This window comes from Myodes glareolus, chromosome 14 (genome assembly GCF_982192425.1).
Source record: "Myodes glareolus chromosome 14, mMyoGla1.1, whole genome shotgun sequence".
Taxonomy (NCBI): Eukaryota; Metazoa; Chordata; class Mammalia; order Rodentia; family Cricetidae; genus Myodes; species Myodes glareolus.
In genome coordinates this window covers 1605649-1623941 of record NC_142039.1, presented here as the reverse complement: position 1 = coordinate 1623941, position 18293 = coordinate 1605649, and the positions used below count along the sequence as shown (strand labels likewise).

At 39.1% G+C, this 18293-nt stretch overlaps 1 non-coding gene across 1 annotated transcript; it reads left to right on the top strand.

Annotated features, from left to right (window-relative positions):
• Positions 1 to 10864: 10864 nt before the first annotated feature.
• On the top strand, positions 10865 to 10989 carry LOC125417716 (small nucleolar RNA SNORA11). Its single transcript, XR_007237237.3, has one exon. It is a non-coding gene; the product is annotated as a small nucleolar RNA SNORA11 (small nucleolar RNA).
• Positions 10990 to 18293: the final 7304 nt, after the last annotated feature.

Here is an 18293-nt window from a genome sequence, read left to right as displayed (position 1 = left end):
ACCACTCCTAATCATTCCCAAGGATAGTTCCACCAGCTAGGGACTAAGCCATTCAAGTATATGAGCCTGTGAAGGCTATTCTCATTCAAACCACCATTTTTCTTTCTTATTTAGCCTGATAAATGATAACATCTTTATATGAATTTCTTTGATTACGAGGGAGGTTGAATACTGTCTAATTGGGTATTTCTGTTATGTTAAGCTCTTGTTCATGTATTTTGTGGTTACTAATCAGCATACTTCTTTCTCTCCCCAGCATATACCACCATCACCTACCTTTTCTCTGACTAACTAACTCACCTTGCAAATAATTATGCCTGTGTTTGGAAGGCATCCCTGTACCGTTGGCCATCTGGATTGGCCCTATTACTCTTCAACTTTGTCTTCTTCTCCAGTAGTAAATAACATAGGATGGATCTGAATTCCATGACTGCCAAGATACAGGAGATATGTAAGCTAGGTTGGCCTGAAACTCAGAAGTGTATGTATGTCTGCCTCCACCTCCTTAGTGCTAGGATTAAAGGTATGTACCTCTCCCTACTGAGTACTGCATAAAATTTTATACCCAAAATGGATTTTAATACATGTTTAAAGATGAATTCAAATTGGAATGTGTACTTTTATACTAATGATGAGGAAACTTACAATTTATTTTTGTGTATGCTATATGCATGTGTTCATATGTGCATGCATGTGTGTCTAGAGGCCAGAGATTGAAAGCAGGTGTCTTTCTCAATCTCTTTCCATGTTATTTTTTTCGAGGCAGCATCTCTCATTGAATCTGATGGTCATTAATTCACCGGATTCCACATTAAATTGTAAAGTGTCCAGTCTATTCAGTATCGCTGCCTGGGGGGCCAGCCTCCAGCAACACAGGGCTTAAAGGGAACACAGTATTGGAGCACACTAGACTTTTCTCTCCATCAAGAGTCACCTTTTTGGGGTGACTTCTGAGATTCTAGCCGCGGCGGGTTCATACATTCCAGGGTAGGGACGTGAGGATTAGAAATGTTAGGTAGGAGGAACAGATTAGAAAGAAACACAGACATAGGATAGTATTGAGAGGGCAACTCAGCGATTACTGAATGCCGATTCTTTGTTCTGAGGCCTGAGTTTGCCCATCCGTGTTTAGTTTTCCATACACTTTTATACCCCAATACAAAAGGGGGAAAGGAGGCAAAACTGCTTTAGCATGATACAAAAGACAACCAGAACAGTGTTTGCTCTAATACTTAAGACACCAGGCCATTAATTCCTGAGTAAAATATTTGATGATTGAAGTAGTGAAAACACCCTAGAGCAAGTATCCTGCAGGCAGCCACTCCCTATAGGTCAAACCTCCTATTTCAAAAGAAGGAGCAGAAGTATGCATGAATTCTCTGACCTTTGTTCAGGGTAGAGTGGATGTACCTCTATGGGCCATCCCAATATCCAAAACATCAAACAGCCACACTCTAGGGCAGGGTATGTAGCCACACTTGTCAACAACCTCCAGAGCAAAATAAGCTCAGACTCTCTTATTCACCTTCAGGCAAGGTGGAATAGGCTCACTTTTTTGGGCCTTTATATCTAGCTGAGGGGATTGGGGGAAAAGACTCTCTCTTGATTTCCTTCTTTATTGGCTATTCTTAGACTATACTTTTTTCTACAGTTTATATACCCCAACAAAATTTTTCAGGCAAGATAAAAATTGCAGTCTGGTTGCACTCTAATTTTCAAGTGAATGATTATAATGAGTACAGGTAAAAACATGTTTTTCATCTCCCTTACATGATTAAAAGCAAAGTCATCCCAACAGCTCACACACATTGACATCTAAGTAACTTGTTACAGATGAACAGAACATGAGCAAGCAGAGAGCATTTTTTTTTTCTCAGCCAACTCTTGTTGGCAGGCTGCATACGATGGTTGCAAAGAAAGAATCATTTTATTTATTTATCTTGAAAGGTAATTCTATAAGGAGTCTTAAAGGGATCACAAACCTAAATTTTTCTACATAAAAAACAGCCAGCTGTACTTTAAATTTATAGGATGCATACCCATTCATCAATAGTTTCCTATAGCAGGAGATTGAGGGCAGGAATGGGTACAAAAATCACATTTGATCATCAATCAACCCTAGCAAGAAAGTATGTCAGTAACAATTGGGTTGCTTTGTATATTTTACCTCAGCTCTGTGTTCTTGTGAACTTTATATTGATTCCTGGGGTTTTTCATTTCAAAGCTATTATCAAAACATCTGATCTAACCTGAATTTATGTTAAGACTTTGTTTCAGCTAATGATGCACACTGAAACCTGGGACTGTGCCGTTCAGCATTAAGATTAAAGGAATTTGAGCCAGCCTGGCCCCTGGGACTCAGTTGTTTTTCTTAATAATTAACTTGAGTTATGATCATTCATCTCTTTAGGTGAAACTCAGGCTCCAGCTGTGTAACATTCACATTTGTTTGTTTGTTTGTTTTGTTTTTTCAAGTCAGGGTTTCTCAGTGTTACAGTCGTGCTGTCCTGGAACTAGCTCTTGTAGATCAGATTGGCCTCAAACTCACAGAGGTCCGCCTGCCTCTGCCTCCTGAGTGCTGGGATTAAAGGTGTGCACCTCCACCACCACCCTGCAAGATTAAAGGAATTTGAGCCAGCCTCGTTCCTGGGACTTAATTGTTTTTCTTAATCATTAACTTGAGCTATGATCTATGCAGCTCTTTAGGTGAAACTCGTAGGCCCCAGCTGTGTAACTAAATGTTACACATTTACTTGTATTTATTTTTATTCATCAAAACTCTGTATATGCTAACATTGTTATTATTAACATTATATTATTAGACAGTACAGCTTAGGGAGGAATCATCTTCATAACAATACACAGATAAAAATGCCCAGAAGATCAGGGATGTTTTCTAAGATAAACACATCACATAGTGGGCATCTCCCCACACCCATTTACACTATACCAGATATCAGAGAAAGATAGCAGCAGCAAACATGTTAAGGCACAATAGGAGCAAAAGACATTCTGGGATATGGGGCCTCCGGCCTTGCCTAACTGACATCCATCCATTAGGGAGTTTCCTCCTGGTGGGCTGACACCTTGAACTTCAATTCCCACCTGCTGCTCCTCTGCCACTGCCACTGGCAGTTACTTAACCATAAATAAATACTTAATCATGAATAAATACTGTCACTGTTTTTCATATAAAGGGATATTCATTTTCAAATAAAGGGATAAAGAGTATCTTGTGTCTGCAAAGGATAAGATTCTAAGGTAGTTAAAAAAAACTTGATTGAGATATATTTTAAAGACACTTGAATGTGTTTTAACATGTGATGTGTACTTCTAAGTGCTCTCAAAATCAATGTCTATGACATTCCTAGTATCAAACATTGCTTTTTCATTTTTGTTTGATTTCTCTTTCCTCCTGCCTCCACTCTACCTGACCTGACCAGAGCTTTCTATCTAGGTTTTGTCTTTATGGAACTGTGGTGTGGTTTGATTTTTTTTTTTTTTTTTGAGACAGGATCTTGCCTGAAGAGATGATGCCCACGGTGGTCCTCCTGCCTCGGGTCTCCAGTGTGCTGAGATTTCAGAAATGTTCTGCTTTACCTGGCCATTTTCTGCATTTTTTACCAGTGTATTTTCAGCTTCCTTTTTCTTTTTCATTATCCTTTTCCAATTTGCATAACCTGTATAAATATTAGAGCATGTTTATGTTCTTCATGGACTTCACTAGTATAATTTCTTCTTCAAGCCCTTTGACTTTTTTTTGTTGCATGTGTATGCCTACTCGTGTATGTTAGTTGTCCTGTGTGCATGTACTTGTGGGAGTCAAAGGACAGTCTTTGTTGTCGGTTTTCAGCTGCTTTCCTTCTCTTTGAGGCAGAATCTCATTGACTTAGAACTTTGACAAGTAGATTCTGTCTCCACATCTTTGAGATTACAAGTGTCTGCAGGTTTTTGTATGGGTTTTGGAGAGCTTGCAAAGTATTTTACTAACTGAGGCATTAATGCAATGCCCTTTAATGTGTGTTTGACATGTGCTTGGGAAAGCCTTGTGCCTGGTTGTGCTTTCTATTATACATCTGTAATTAAAGAAAAACCCCAACACAAAAAATATTTCCTCTTTTTTTTTTTTTTGTGGACAGAGGTAGTCACCTTTATAGTTTCTCAATTTCTTTTAAGAAGGCAACTCTGGGCTGGAGAAATAGGGGGTAAAGGTTCTTACCACTAAGCATGCAACCCAAGTTCAGTTCTCAGGACCTACAGAGTGGGAGAACCAACTCCCCCAGCTTGCCTTCTGTCCTCTATACAAGCACCATGTTATACTCACACATAAATAAAGTTTTAAAAGGGCAGTCCCATCCCAGAAGTATACAAATACTAATTTGCTTCTATTATTTCATAGCTGTTTATTGGTTTTTGTGTCTATTTCAAAGGTATTAATGTACTTGTAATTTGTGTTGTTTTTATGTTTTTGTCCAAGCTGATAACAAACCATGCCATAAAATATATTATCTTGAAATACCATAATGCATTGATTTATTCAGCAAAAGTTTATTTCATTCTTTTAGTTTGCCAGGCTTAGTGAAAACAAATTGTATTATCTGGAAACAACAATGGGTAGGAGAAAATACCACATAGAGTCTCAAGCAAGCTTTCTCTGAGCAAATGGCATTTGAGCTTAGGCTGTAATAACAGGAAAGGCCTACTATTCATAAATCTGGGAGAGAAGCATTTGGGAAAGAGGAACTGAATTAAGAAACTGTCAGGACAGGTCCAGCTTGAGATCCCAGGGAATAACAAGGCTGTGTATGAAGCTTGGAAGTGAACAGGAATTAGACCATATGGACTTCATAAACCAAGTAGAGTTTGGTTCCCATCCAGAAGGGTTTTGACACAATTTGGGATGATCAGTTGAACATTTGAGACTTTATCCTATAAGAGAAGGTCAAAATGGTGATTAGGTGATGTGTGGCAGCCATCTCCATCCTTGGCTTTTTATTCTCAAGAAGACTCTATGTCTTTTATTGCTGCAGGGCAATGGAACTGTATTTCTTATATCTGATTCTACAGTATGAGAAATATTTTGCAGGAAGGAGAGACCAGCATGTTGCCTTTTAGAGAGATGAAGCTTCCTATTCATAGGACTACCTGGAGCATAGCCACCTAGCCACATTTAATTATAAAGGAGGCCAGGGAATATAGGTTGAGCATATTGCTACCTCTAGTGACCTCTAAGTTATCATTGAGGGGCCAATGAGATGACTGTGGGTAAAAACACTTGCTGCCTGGCCTAGTGACCTAGGATTTACATAGAAAGAATTGACTGCTAAAAGTTGTCCTCTGTCTTCTCCATGGGTGTGGTGACGTGCATACACAATAAGTGTAAAGGCATTCTGTAAGAATAGATGACTGAGAAGATGCTTAGCCAGCTTTGTCATAGAAGTAATATGATCTGGTACTTGTTTCCAAAATTGCTTAAGTGATGTGTGGTTGCAGGAGTGGAGGCAAAGACCTGAAAGTTTCTCAGGGGTGACTGAAGAGTTGCCTCTGTAATCCAGTAGAAGAGAATGGTTGAAGGGCAACCAGAGGTGAAAGTAGCCAACAGTAGAGGAAGGTTAACAACTTGGCAGATATTTCCAAAGTACTGTCCATAAGATATTATGGAATTCTAAAAAACAAAAAACACCTTTGTCATTACACTAGAATGACATTTTTCTTGTTATACTCACACACACACACACTCACACACACACACACACACACACACACACACGCAAAACCCACAACTCACAGAGAAGCCCTGACACCAGGAAGTTAGTAACTCACGCACATTTTCACAGGTGACTCACAACCAGCTCTGTGGCTCTAGAACCTGCTGGTCCCTGGCTCCTGAAAGGGGAGACACAAGAGCAGAAGGGTTTGAATTAGCAGAAGGGTTTGAATTTAGAAATAATCAAATCATTTGTGGAAGACAGGGAATTGTAGATGGAAATATTTCAGAAAATATTGAGATGGCTAGTGTGTTGATGGGAAGGCTCTGGTAGAGTGAGAAAATGAAGCTAAGAAGGCACGTGTGTAGAAACAAAGATTGCTGGTTGCTGGGTCCAGGGCTGAGGGCCTGTAATGAATAAATCTTTAGAAAGCTTTAAAAATCTTTAGCAGATGGAAGATATTGGTGAGTGGTAGAGTAGGTAGCCTGTGCTAAGAGCTAGGTTCAGTCTCCAGTACTGAAAGAGTAGATAGATGGAATCACATGGCATATGATTGTTGAGGCATGATATGAATTACCTCCCACAAGCTTGTGTGTTTGCATATGTGGTTGACCCTAGCAGTTGGTGCAGGTTATGAAATCCTCTTGGGTTAGGGCCTGACTGGTGAAGCTGGGTTACTGGAGTTGGTCTTTGAGGATTACAATCCAGCACAACTTCAGTCTGGTTCTCTGGGACTTGTTCATCAAGATCTGAGAACCTGCTGCTATACACACATCCATGGAGCTGGTCCTGTCACCACACTTTCTCTGGGGTGATGTTCTCTACCCTCTAACTACAGGTCAAAGTTCATTCTGCTTCCTTACCTTGCTTCTGTCATGGAACTTTGTTGCAGTGACAAAAAAGGTAATGAACACAGTAACATTTTAAGATAAGTCCTTATTACTTAGCACAAGCCCTTGAGAACCATCCAAGATGTATCAATAGTACTGTTTCACTGGCCAGAAGCAGCATTTTGCGGTAGTGCTGTACCAGAGTTGGGTTTAGTCATTCACTTATTATAAGGCATGTTTGTTTCTGGTAATAGAAATTAATCTACTGTGAATATTTTTCTCTAGATGCTGTGTGACCACAAACATCAAAGTGTGGTTTTGAGCCATTACCTGGGATTCTCCATGACTCATTTTGACATATTTATTTCAAGTTATTCAGTTGCTTATATAACTTGTTTATTAACATATCTTTTAAATAGTAGAAGCATCTAAACAATATTTTCCTTAGTTTAGTTTACCTCTGAAACAGGTCTTGTAAGGTCCAGACTATCCTTGTGCTTACTGCCCCCAAGGCTCTGGGATTATAGGCACACCTCTCTGCACCCCGTCCTAAACATTTTAGTGTCTAATATTTTTTTAATCATAGTATCAGTTTTAATTACATTTATGAGTGGGAACTGTTTTGAAGAGTGAATCTAATTTCATGTTTAAGAAACTTATTTTCCCTGGAGTTGTTTTTCATACTGTAAATTTACAGTTTATAATTGTTATAGTTACAGAATATGAAACATAAAACATGCATACTTTTTGGTAACTATTAAGGATTTCTTGGCTAAGAACTTGATTTGGTTTCTGGTTTTTGGCTAACTTGTTTATTTTTTGTGTCATTATTTACTTTGCATAGAGCAGCCAAGGTCAAGAGTAGTTCATTTAGCATGCTTGTGTATGTGTGTCTAATTACAGTTTCTGTTGCTATGATAAATACCATGACCAAAAGCAGCTTAAGGAGGACAGGGCTTTTTTTTTTTTTCCTTTAGCTTACAGCTAATAGCTTTGTGTTACTAAAGGATTGGAAAAATACACCAACTCTTATTGTTTATATCTTCATCATTGTCTAGTTTAGATACTTAGGTTGTGTACATGTGTGATCTAATGGTAATACTGAAACTGTTCTGTTTTATTACATTTTACTATAATTTTCATCTTTATAAAATGTATAACTAATATAAAAATAAAGTGCAATATGAAAACCAACTATTGAAGTCCTGCGTGGAGTGTGGGGATGTGTACATGTGTATGACACATGTGTGTGCCATGACTCCCTTTGAAAGCTTCTTAAATTCCTGTGGAAACTAGCCTTGATAATTAAATTTAAAATAAATATTGATTTTTCTCTCCCACCTTTTGAAACATTTGTGGAGGAGAAGCAAAATATGAACCCAGGCAGTTAGATTTGTTTTCAAGCTCTACTGCGTTTCTTATGTTAAGTTGAAGCAAAGGCAGGGAAGAAAATTACAACTCAGATTTATAATGGAGTTGACAGGGGAGTGGACCTGGGTGCAGTATTCAAAGAGAAGACAGAGCGGCTGGTAAAAGCCCCGCTCGGCTCTCCACTGATAATGTCATCAGTGAAAAGCACATCTTTTCCTTTGATATTGCAGTGGATCCCACCCCACAGTTTGGCACTTCTGCAGGGAAAGACAAGCTTTCTGCTGTCAGAATGTTGTAGAGAAGATGGTCAGGAAGCCTCAGAATCAGTTTTAATTTGCTGTTCTCCAACAGGGAAGCTTAGCTACGAGCTACGATCTTTGTAAAGTGCATTATGGCAAACTGCAGCATGTCCTGTCAGGATATTTTTCTGTGCAGTCAGGAGCAGGGTTTGGCTGACGTTATGTCTAAATATAGGTAATGATCCCTAACCTCAGTTATCCAAGAGGAAACTATGTTTTATTTCTTTCTCATGCATGTATTATATGGCTATCGAGAGTAGAGTGTATGTTTAAACTTAAGTAGCTATACACAGAAACAAAGATTGACTTTGTGACTTTAAAGGGAAATCATATACCAAGAAGTGTTGGTTTTTCTAGAGTGTCATGCTCATGAACTCTATTTTCCCAATAAAAGAAAGGGGCAAGGGCTAGCTAGGGCTGTCACGTAGGAGCATGAAGGCCTGAGTTGGACATGATTCCAACTCATAATTCCAGCATTGGTGACAGAGACAGGCCCACTGGGGCCCACTGGCCGGCCAGCCAGCCTAATCACCAGATTAGGTCTGCCAATGAGAGACCCTGTAGCAAAGGCAAGGGTGACTGACTTCTGGCCTCCATATCCACACATGTGTTCGGGAACATGTACTACCTTGCACCCACGTACACTCACAGGAGGAAAAAGGAAGAGTTAGTGTGAGGCAGAATTCTTTTTAAAGGACCTCTTTTTGTCCAGGAGGTGGCAGCAGCTGTCCATAACCCGAGTGAGCCCAAGGTGAAGGCCAAGTTCAAAGCAGCCCAAGATGCTGTTTAACTGAGAATTTTTACAAGTGCATGCTTGCTTTTGCCAGATTTCTTCTGTGACTCTGTTGTTTTTCTTTTTGGTGAAGTCCATCTATGAATCACCTTTCTGTTAGCACTGGGCCTTTCTGTTCAACAGTGGCTTGTTTATGCTGAAGTCAGTAGACAGGCATCTAAAGAGATCATTCACTTGGAGGAAGCACATTAACCTTGCGTTTTGGAGGAGGGACTGACTCACTTTCTGTGGTGCGTGATTAGTGTTTCTCTGTTTGTTTAGGGTTTGAGTTTTGGTTTGGTGAGCCACTGAGTTTATTTAGGATTGCTTATAGAAGCACAGACAACTTAGAGGTTTTGGAGGACTCAATAGAAGCATCCCCAGGAAAATGAGGGTTCCACCAGGGTTTTTTAAAACAGAGTTACTTTAAGAGTTTAAATTATTTCACTTGTCCATTAAATCCATTTTTAAAGATTAAAAATGAGATTATACCAGACTTCTTTTTGTGAGAGGAGACAAACTTTTCTGGATACACTTAAAGCATTTTAAAAATTGTGTTATTTCATATTCCACCAAATTTTTAAATGAATTGTTAGATGATTTTGATGCCAGTGTATTGAATATATTTCATTCTAACAAGCTTCCTTCTCCAAATGTTTCAGACTCTGAGACAGTTCTGCTTTGTGTGCCTCATCAGAGTTTGACAGCATCTTCATTCCTCTTCCTTTCTTTGCTATTGACTGCTTCTGGGCAGTGATGGCGTCCTTAGTGTGAGCATGTTTCTATGTTAGTATCTGTCTAGAAAACCCAGAAGTAAGTTTTAGCTAACATTCTACACCTACCCTTCTTTTTATGTTTTTGAGACAGGGTCTCACTATATAGCTCTGGCTAGTCTGGAACTTACTATGTAGATCAGGCTAATCCAGATAGCCTACCTGCAGATAAGTCTGCTTCTGCAGTGACTAAAGGTGTATACCACCAAGTCTGATGCTCCACTAGCATCCTTTATCACCTTGCCAAAGAATATGATTAAACTATCTTGTATGAAAAAAAAACTAAATAGAAAAAAATCTTGGTTTTGTTGATAAAGTTTACATTATATTGCTGATACTTCCGCCCTTTAATTTTTCTTCAGCAGTGATTAGTTACAAAACCCACTCCTCACTTGGTTTTTTTTTAATCACAAAAAGAAAAATAAGGCTACAAGAGCAGTTTCCTAGCCCCCAGCAGTGTGATGCTTTTGTTATAATTGGGGTGAGCACCACCACACTCTGGCACATCCTTATCTATCAAGTTCACAGTTTCCAGTAGGCTTTGATTTCAATGATGCATTTCTGTGGGCTTTGGGAAGTGTTTAATGGTACCTGGCTGTCACTGTAGCAATCATACAGGACAATCGCACTATCCTGAATGTTCTCCATTCCACCCTCTGCCTCTACAGCTGGCAGCCACGGGTGTTGTTAATGTATGCTGAGATAGTGGCAGTATTGTGCTTTCTTTCATATTGGCCTCTTTTGCTCGGTAATCTGTCTTTAAGTTTGCTGTTTCTTTTCTCAGCGTGTCATATTCCATCCTCCAGCTATACCACATTTTATGTATCTGCTTACCTGCAAAAGAGTGTCTCTGGTGCTTCCAGATTCTAACATACATGAATGAAGCCATTTGCATAGTCATGCTTTTAATTCATTTGGAGAAACACTAGACATGATCAAACTGTCATCCTACTTGCTGGGCATTTTGTTTTCTCATGAAATGAAGGAGACTAGAATTCTTGCTCTTCATTCTTGCCAGACTATAGTACTGTCAGTGCTTCACCTAATGGCCATTTTAGTGGGTGTGTAGTGCTGTCTTATTGTTGTTTAAATTTATAGTTTTCCAAAGCCTGAGGTGTGCTCAAGCACATTCCCTGGAGAATGTCTTCTCTGTTCACAGCACACCCAAGAGGAATCTGGGCCATCATAAGGAGAGCACAGCACTGGGTCCTCTCTGTGACTTGATGCCCTACATGTGAAAGAAGAAAAAACCCACTTCTGTTACCATGTTTTTATTTGCCTATTATCTTTGTGTATACTACTGTCTTTGAGCCATTTTTTTTCAGTTTTATTGTTTGCTTATTATTATCGAGTTGTGACAGTTCTTGGCAGATTTTTATTAACACTTCTTTATCTGAGTATTTTTCATGCAATTTTTCTCCCATTGTGGGGCTTGTCTTTCCATTTTCTTGACTGTTTCTTTGGCAGAAAGAAAAATTTAACTTTAACAAAGTTTAGAATATTCTTTTTTCATGAGCTATCATTTGTGTTCTATCAAAAGTCATTTGGATTTCTCCCATGATTTCTGTAGAAGTTTCATATGTTTTAGGTCTGTAATTCATTTTTAGTTAACTTTTCTTAAGATATCAGGTCTGTGGTCTTATCGTAGCATATTATACTGTGTTCAGTTGCTGTCCTTGGAAGGCTTGCTCTTTTCTGAGGGGAGATAGAGGGGCCATGGGTCTGGGAGAGAGGAGAGATGCAAGGGAAGACGGAGAGTAAGTAGGGGAGGGAACGGAAACTGTGGTCATGTTGTAATATATAAGAAAGTAATACTTTTTTAAAAAGATATCAGGTCTATGTCTACAACCACCGTTTCACATGAATGTCCAATTGTTGCCATTTTTATTAAGATATTTTTTAAATTGCATATCATTCATTTAAAACTAGTCAGCTATACTTATGTAGGTTTTCTTTTTCTTTTTTTTTTTTTTTTTTTTTTGAGACAAGATCTTTCTTCTTAGCCCTGGCTGTTCTGGCACTTGATATGTAGACCAGGTTCGTTTCGAACTCACAGAGGTTTGACTGCTGGTAATAAAAGTGTACACCACCATACCTGACCTAAGTTTATTTCTAACTTCTCTGTTCTGGTCCTTTGATGTAATCTTACACTGATATTGCTCCATCTTCGTTGCAATGTAGCTTAAGATTTTAGAAAGTATTTGTTTCCATTGCGTGTGTGCTGCAGCATATATGTGGAGACCAGAGGACAGCTTGTGAATGTCAGTTTTCTCCTTCCCTTTTTGTGTGTGTTTGAGAGGCTGACTTCACATCACCAGGTTTGTACATCAAACTCCTTTGCCCATCGAGACATGTTGCCTACCGTGTAATGTCTTCAAGTGAGGTAGTGTCAGTCCTCTGACTTTGTTTTCTTGAACACAGATGCTTCTGTTGTTTGTTTGGTTTGCCTAGCCACACAAACTTTACAGTTGAAAAATGTCTACAAAATATCTTTCTGAGACAGGGTTTGGGATGATATTGATTCTCTAATCTGGGATAAACTGATAGCTGGGTGGTACAGCGGATTTTATGTTCACAGAAATGAAGTATCTCTTGCTTGATTTAGTCCTTTGCTTTCTTTCGTCAGAGTTGTGTGCTTTCCTCACATGGATATTATGCACATTTTTAGATTCATTTCCAAAGTTTTTAGAGGGCTCTGAGTAAATGATGATATATTAAATTGAATTTTAACAGCTTCATTGCTGGTATAGAGGGACGTGATTGACACTTGTGTGTAAATCTTGTTTTCAATAATCAATTCTTTTTTGATGTTCTACATAGATGATTATGTCATCTACCTATCTCCATCCATCCATTTATCTATCTACCTACCTACCTCTGTCTGTCTGTCTGTCTGTCTGTCTCTCTCTCTCTCTCTCTCTCTCTCCCTATCTATATCTATCTACCTACCTACCTATCTACTTCTATTTACCTATCTATCTGTCTGTCTGTCTACCTACCCACCTATCTATTGTCATCTAATTTCTTTTTCTCTTCTTACTGAGTTTGCTAGGACTTCTAGTCTGATGTTGAGTGTTTTGAGACTATGTCTTAACATTATTCCTGGTCATTGGGGATCATATTGGTCATATGTTTTTGGAGATGGTTTTTATTAAGTCAAGGTATTTTCTTTATATTCCTAGTTGTAGTAAAGCTCATTATGAGTGTTGGATTTTATAAAATGTTTTCCTGTGCCTATTACTGTGATCATGTGATTTTTTGTCTTTAGCCTCCTGACATTGTAAGTTACATTTATTTATTTTTTAATCAGCCTTTATGTTGAACCTACCTGTACACCTTTGATAAATTCCACTTGGAAATGATGTCTAATTTATAATAGAATACCACATTTTGGATAATTTATAGTGAATAGAAATTGATTAGGTCTTGGTTCTGGAGGCTGGGAGGTCCATTAATCTAGCAAGAGCCTTCTTTTGCCTCATAACATGGGGTAGGAGTGAAGGGGAGAGACAAAGAGAAACAGAGAAGAAGTGACTCGCAAGTGGAACCCCAGATCACCATTTTATAGGAAACCCATGGTTGTATGAACAATGTCTGTTCTGTGATAATGGCCCTGTGCCACTCCTTAGTGCTAAGCCCACATGAGCTAAACACCTTTTGAAGGTCTCACTTCCCAACACTGCTTTTATACAATTGAAATATACTAGGAAAGTGAGTACTCAGAAGATGTATCTGTAATCAAGAGAACCCTACCCTGAGAAGACAGCAGTGTTAGCAGGCAAGAATACAAACATGCTATTGTGAATATACTCAAAGACTTAAAGGCAAAGTCCATAGTGAATACACAGATGATCACTACATGAGAGGTTTCTGATGATAAAAGAAATCAAATTAGGCTTCAGAAATAAAGAGTGTAAAATAAGATGTTTTCTGAACATGGATTAGATGAAGAATAAGAAACAATGATGCACTGAAGGTAAGCTAGTAGGAACAACTGTTCAACCTGAGGAACAGTAAAATCAAAATCCCAAAATGGTCAAAATGGCAGAGACATATAGGATAAACCATGTGTAACATATGTGGGATCTGAGTCCTAACTGAGGAGACTAGGATGGAGAAAGGTAAACAGTGCAATGACTGAGCAAGGCCAGACATAGTGCAATTACCTCCTTTGTGTTCATAAACAAAAGCCCAACAGAGCTTTATCAAGGTAAAATGCAAAGAAAACCACACATAGATGTATAATAATCAACTCTAAAATCTAAATCTGAAGAGAAAATCTTGAAAAACCGCAATAGGAATAAGATCTTATTTCTCATCAAAATGATAAATGTCAGAGGTAAGGAAAGAGCTACTAAATAAAACTTGAACATCATACCCCACATCATATAGCCATCTAGAGTGGGTACATTGCATAGCCGTCTAGAGTGACATCCAAATGAGCTGAAAAAAGGAGCTCTGATATAAATGGAGGCAGGGACTTTTTTGTTAGCACACCTACACTGAGGCCCTAAAGGAAGTTCCTGAGGCCAGGTGATGACAGGTGGGAGCCTGGAGTTAGGGGAGGAATGCAGGCCACTCAAGTGGTAGGTATGTGAGAGGTACAGAAAAATCTCTTCTTCCTCATTTAAAAAAAGCATGTATTTTTAATTATGCCTAATTATATGCCTTGTATTCACAAAAGCAATTAATATATATTCCTATAAAAAAAACCCTTAGAGCCAGATAATTTCAGTGATTTCTATGAAATATTTAAAGAATAATTTCTTAAACTAAACTTAAATATTTTTAGAAGGGTGAGGACAATCCATTGCTTTCCAAAAACCTGAGAAAGACAAGATTACAAATCAGTTTCCTTTATGCATATGGAGGTGATAGATTTTGCCCCTACTTCCCTCAGTGATTGACTAGTACCTATACGCCGAAATAAAGTCTACCCTATCAGGTCACTTTTGGCTGTGATGTTTATCACAGCACTATAAAACAAAGTAGGACATAATGAAAACTTAAATTTTTGTTTAGCTTGAGACAGGGTCTCACCATATAGGTTTTGTTGGCCTGGAGTTTATTATGCAGAACAGACTGGCATAGAACTCAAAGAGATTTACCAGCCTCTCTGCCTCCTGAGTACTGGAAGTAAAGGTGTGCACTACCATACTTGGCAAATGGGAACTTCTTAATTTTGTAAAACTCACATCATAGTGTGGATAGCCAGGTGTGGTAGGCACACCTGTAATCCCGGTTCTGAGGAGGCCAAGGCAGTAAGGAAAGTTCAAGAGCTACATCCTCCTAAAACCAGCAGTGGGGCGAGGCCGTTCTGTCATCATTTATGCTCTCATTATTACACTGAAGATCTTGATGGGGAAAGGACATAAAAATGGTGTGGGAAGCACTAAAACTGCTTTTATTTATAGATAGTATTTATGTAGATTATTCACAAAGCTGGACCCAATATAAGATCCCATCTGTGTGTAGAACTCAAACGTATTTTACTTCATTACAATTGAGCAATGAAGTGATTATTGCATCTCCAACAGACCACAGCCATAAGCATTAGTGATAAATGTTGTAGAAGACGTGCAAGTCCTTCACACTGTGCACTGCAAGGTGTTGCTGAGGAAAATGGAAGGCAGCCTCATAAGCAGAGAGGAAGTGACTGTGGGAAGCTCAGGATGAACAAGATGCCAGTTCTCCCCAGTTGGCCTAGACAGCTAACAGCTACAGCCGTCCAAACAAAAGTCCCAACAGGCTTTATTTTTTTCTAACATTTTCAAGATGATTATAAAATTTATATTAAATACACTGAATACATAGCAGAAGAAAATGCCTAGATTTGTAAAAAACAAAACAAACAAACTACCTACCAAGCAAGAGGACTCCTAGTGATGGAAAATAAGCTGTGCCATGGAGTCTCAAAGTCAAGGGAACGTAATGTTGGTGTAAGGAGAGAAAACGCTCTTTTGTGGCAAGATGAAAGGCCTAGGGAAGCCACTGAACTGGCTTGTGGAAAGAAAGGCTCTGAGACCATCTAATGAACAGAAGAAGACCTTCCACAATCGCTTGTGAGATGCACTTTTGTTATTGTTGTTGTTTTTTGGTTTTTGAGACAGGGTTTCTCTGTATCTTTGGAGCCTGTCCTGGAACTTGCTCTGTAGCCGAGTCTGGCCTCGAACTCACAGAGATCTGCCTGCCTCCCAAGTGCTGAGATTAAAGACATGTGCTACCACTGCCTGGCTGTAAAATGCACTTTTATACTTACCTTGAGACAGATTAACCAAAAACAAGAGCAAAAACCAAGGCTTTTTGAAAATGTGGAATGCTGTTGTAACCTCTGAGTTATCCAAGACTTCTGAGAAAGGATCCAAAAAATAGTCACCAGGGCTGGAGAGATGGCTTAGTTGGTAAAGTACTTGCAGCCCTGAGTTTATTCCCAGAACTGAGAGAGAGAGAGAGAGAGAGAGAGAGAGAGAGAGAGAGAGAGAGAGAGAGAGAGAGAAACATGCCTAGTAATACACACTTATAATCACAGTACTGGGAAAGCTGAGGCAGGCAGAGTCCTGGCTCTCAAGTGCCAGTCAGTGTCACCTAATTGGTAAGCTCAAGAAAACAATGAGAGACTGTCTCAAAAAGCAAAGTGAATAGCTCTTGAGGAACAACACCTGTGATTGTCCTCTGCCATCCACGCGTCCAAACACCCATGTGTGCCTATCCACGGGTGCACCCACACACTAAACAAACAAATAGTACCAGACATCCAAATTAAAACCTCTTTACTTAAAAAAGACATGGATATACAAACATGGGATTGAAAAATAGCTCAGTTAGACTTGTGTTTTGATCCCCAGTTCCCATTCACTGACAGCCAGGAATCTGGAGACAGAGACAGCAGGAGTCTGGGGCTCACTGACCAAAAGTAATCAGTTCTAGGTTCATTGAGAGAACCTGTCTCAAAAAGTAAGGTGGAGAGTGAAGAACAGAGAGAGAAACATATATATATATATATATATATATATATATATATATATATATATATATAGAGAGAGAGAGAGAGAGAGAGAGAGAGAGAGAGAGAGCAATTAATTCCCAGCCATTGAAATAGATGAGAAAGTTGGAAAGAGAATCAGTGCTTGATAAGCACATGGAAGCATCATTGAGTTAAGGAGGGTGAAAATTAAAACCACAATAAAATTCTCTTTGAAACTTACCAGAATATCTAAACTTAATGCAGAAAGCTCTTAGACTGTGGAGAAAATAGCTTACATTTTGCTTGGGTGTATGTAGGGAGCTGAGGAAGTCTTGAGTGACTGTTTGAATCCCTGAGCGAATATATCTTGTTGACATAGGCAATGTCATGTCAAAGATCCTATGCCTCAGAGCCATTGGAGAGGCAAAACCAGTCAGAACCAGCATGACAAAGCCTTTCTTTGGTCCAAGTAGGACTTTTAAAATGCAAAGCCAGTGTGTGTAAAAACTAGAACTGTACTTTCTTCCCAGATGTTTACAGCTTGAGACTGCTCATCAAAGGGACACCTCAGGTAATTCTGCCCCAGTGCTGTACATAATGAAAGAGCTGAGGTTCCAAGTTCCACGCATCAAAGCCCACCTGCCCTGGCTTTTCTGAACATGTATCTGACCTTTCTTCATGCCCTAGTTAGGACAAGTCACAGTCACAGGTTCAACTTTGAAAAATGTAGTGTTTTAAACAGAATCCAATATTCTGGACTCTAAGCTCACTGGAGCCCTTGTACATGAATACTCACAAAGGCATTTGCAATACATAAGCCCCAGGAGAACAGCTGAAAAACATTACACATTCTTACACTGGATCGTGGTTCACCATTAAAGTAGAAAAGGGCTAATGACCTGTGAATATGGCAGATTTAAAAAGGAGTGTTGAGTGAGTAAACCCAGGCCTCTGTGTTTGATTTCATTCAGGAAAGGCAAAACCAACTGGTAGAAGTCAGAGTACTGATTGCCTAAGGAGGTTGTAGACTGACTAAGAGGGCATGGGAAAACATTTCCAAAACCAGTCAAATTGTCCAGGTAGGATCTGCATAACCATCCCCACATATTTTAACTCAGCAGCAACAAAAAACTACTGGGATGGAAAGAGGCTGGGTCATTACATGTGTTTGCTGGTGTTACAGAGGACAGAAGTTTGGTTTCCAGCACTAATATCAGGAGGCTCACAAACATCTATAATTCCAGCTCCAGGGGATTTGATGTTCTGTTATAGCTTCCTTGGGGATTCTTAAGCAAACACACACACACACACACACACACACACACACACACTGAACAAAATATTTCCCCCAATGGAGTTTTTTTTTAATTGATTTTTATAGAGCTCTCCATTTTTCTATGCTCTCCTCCTTGCCTTTCCCCTCCCCCAAGGTCCCCATGCTCCCAATTTACTCAGGAGATCTTGTCTTTTTCTACTTCCCATGTTGATTAGATCTATGTAAGTCTCTCTTAGTGTCCTCACTGTTGTCTAAGTTCTCTGGGATTGTGATTTGTAGGCTGCTTTTCTTTGCTTTAAG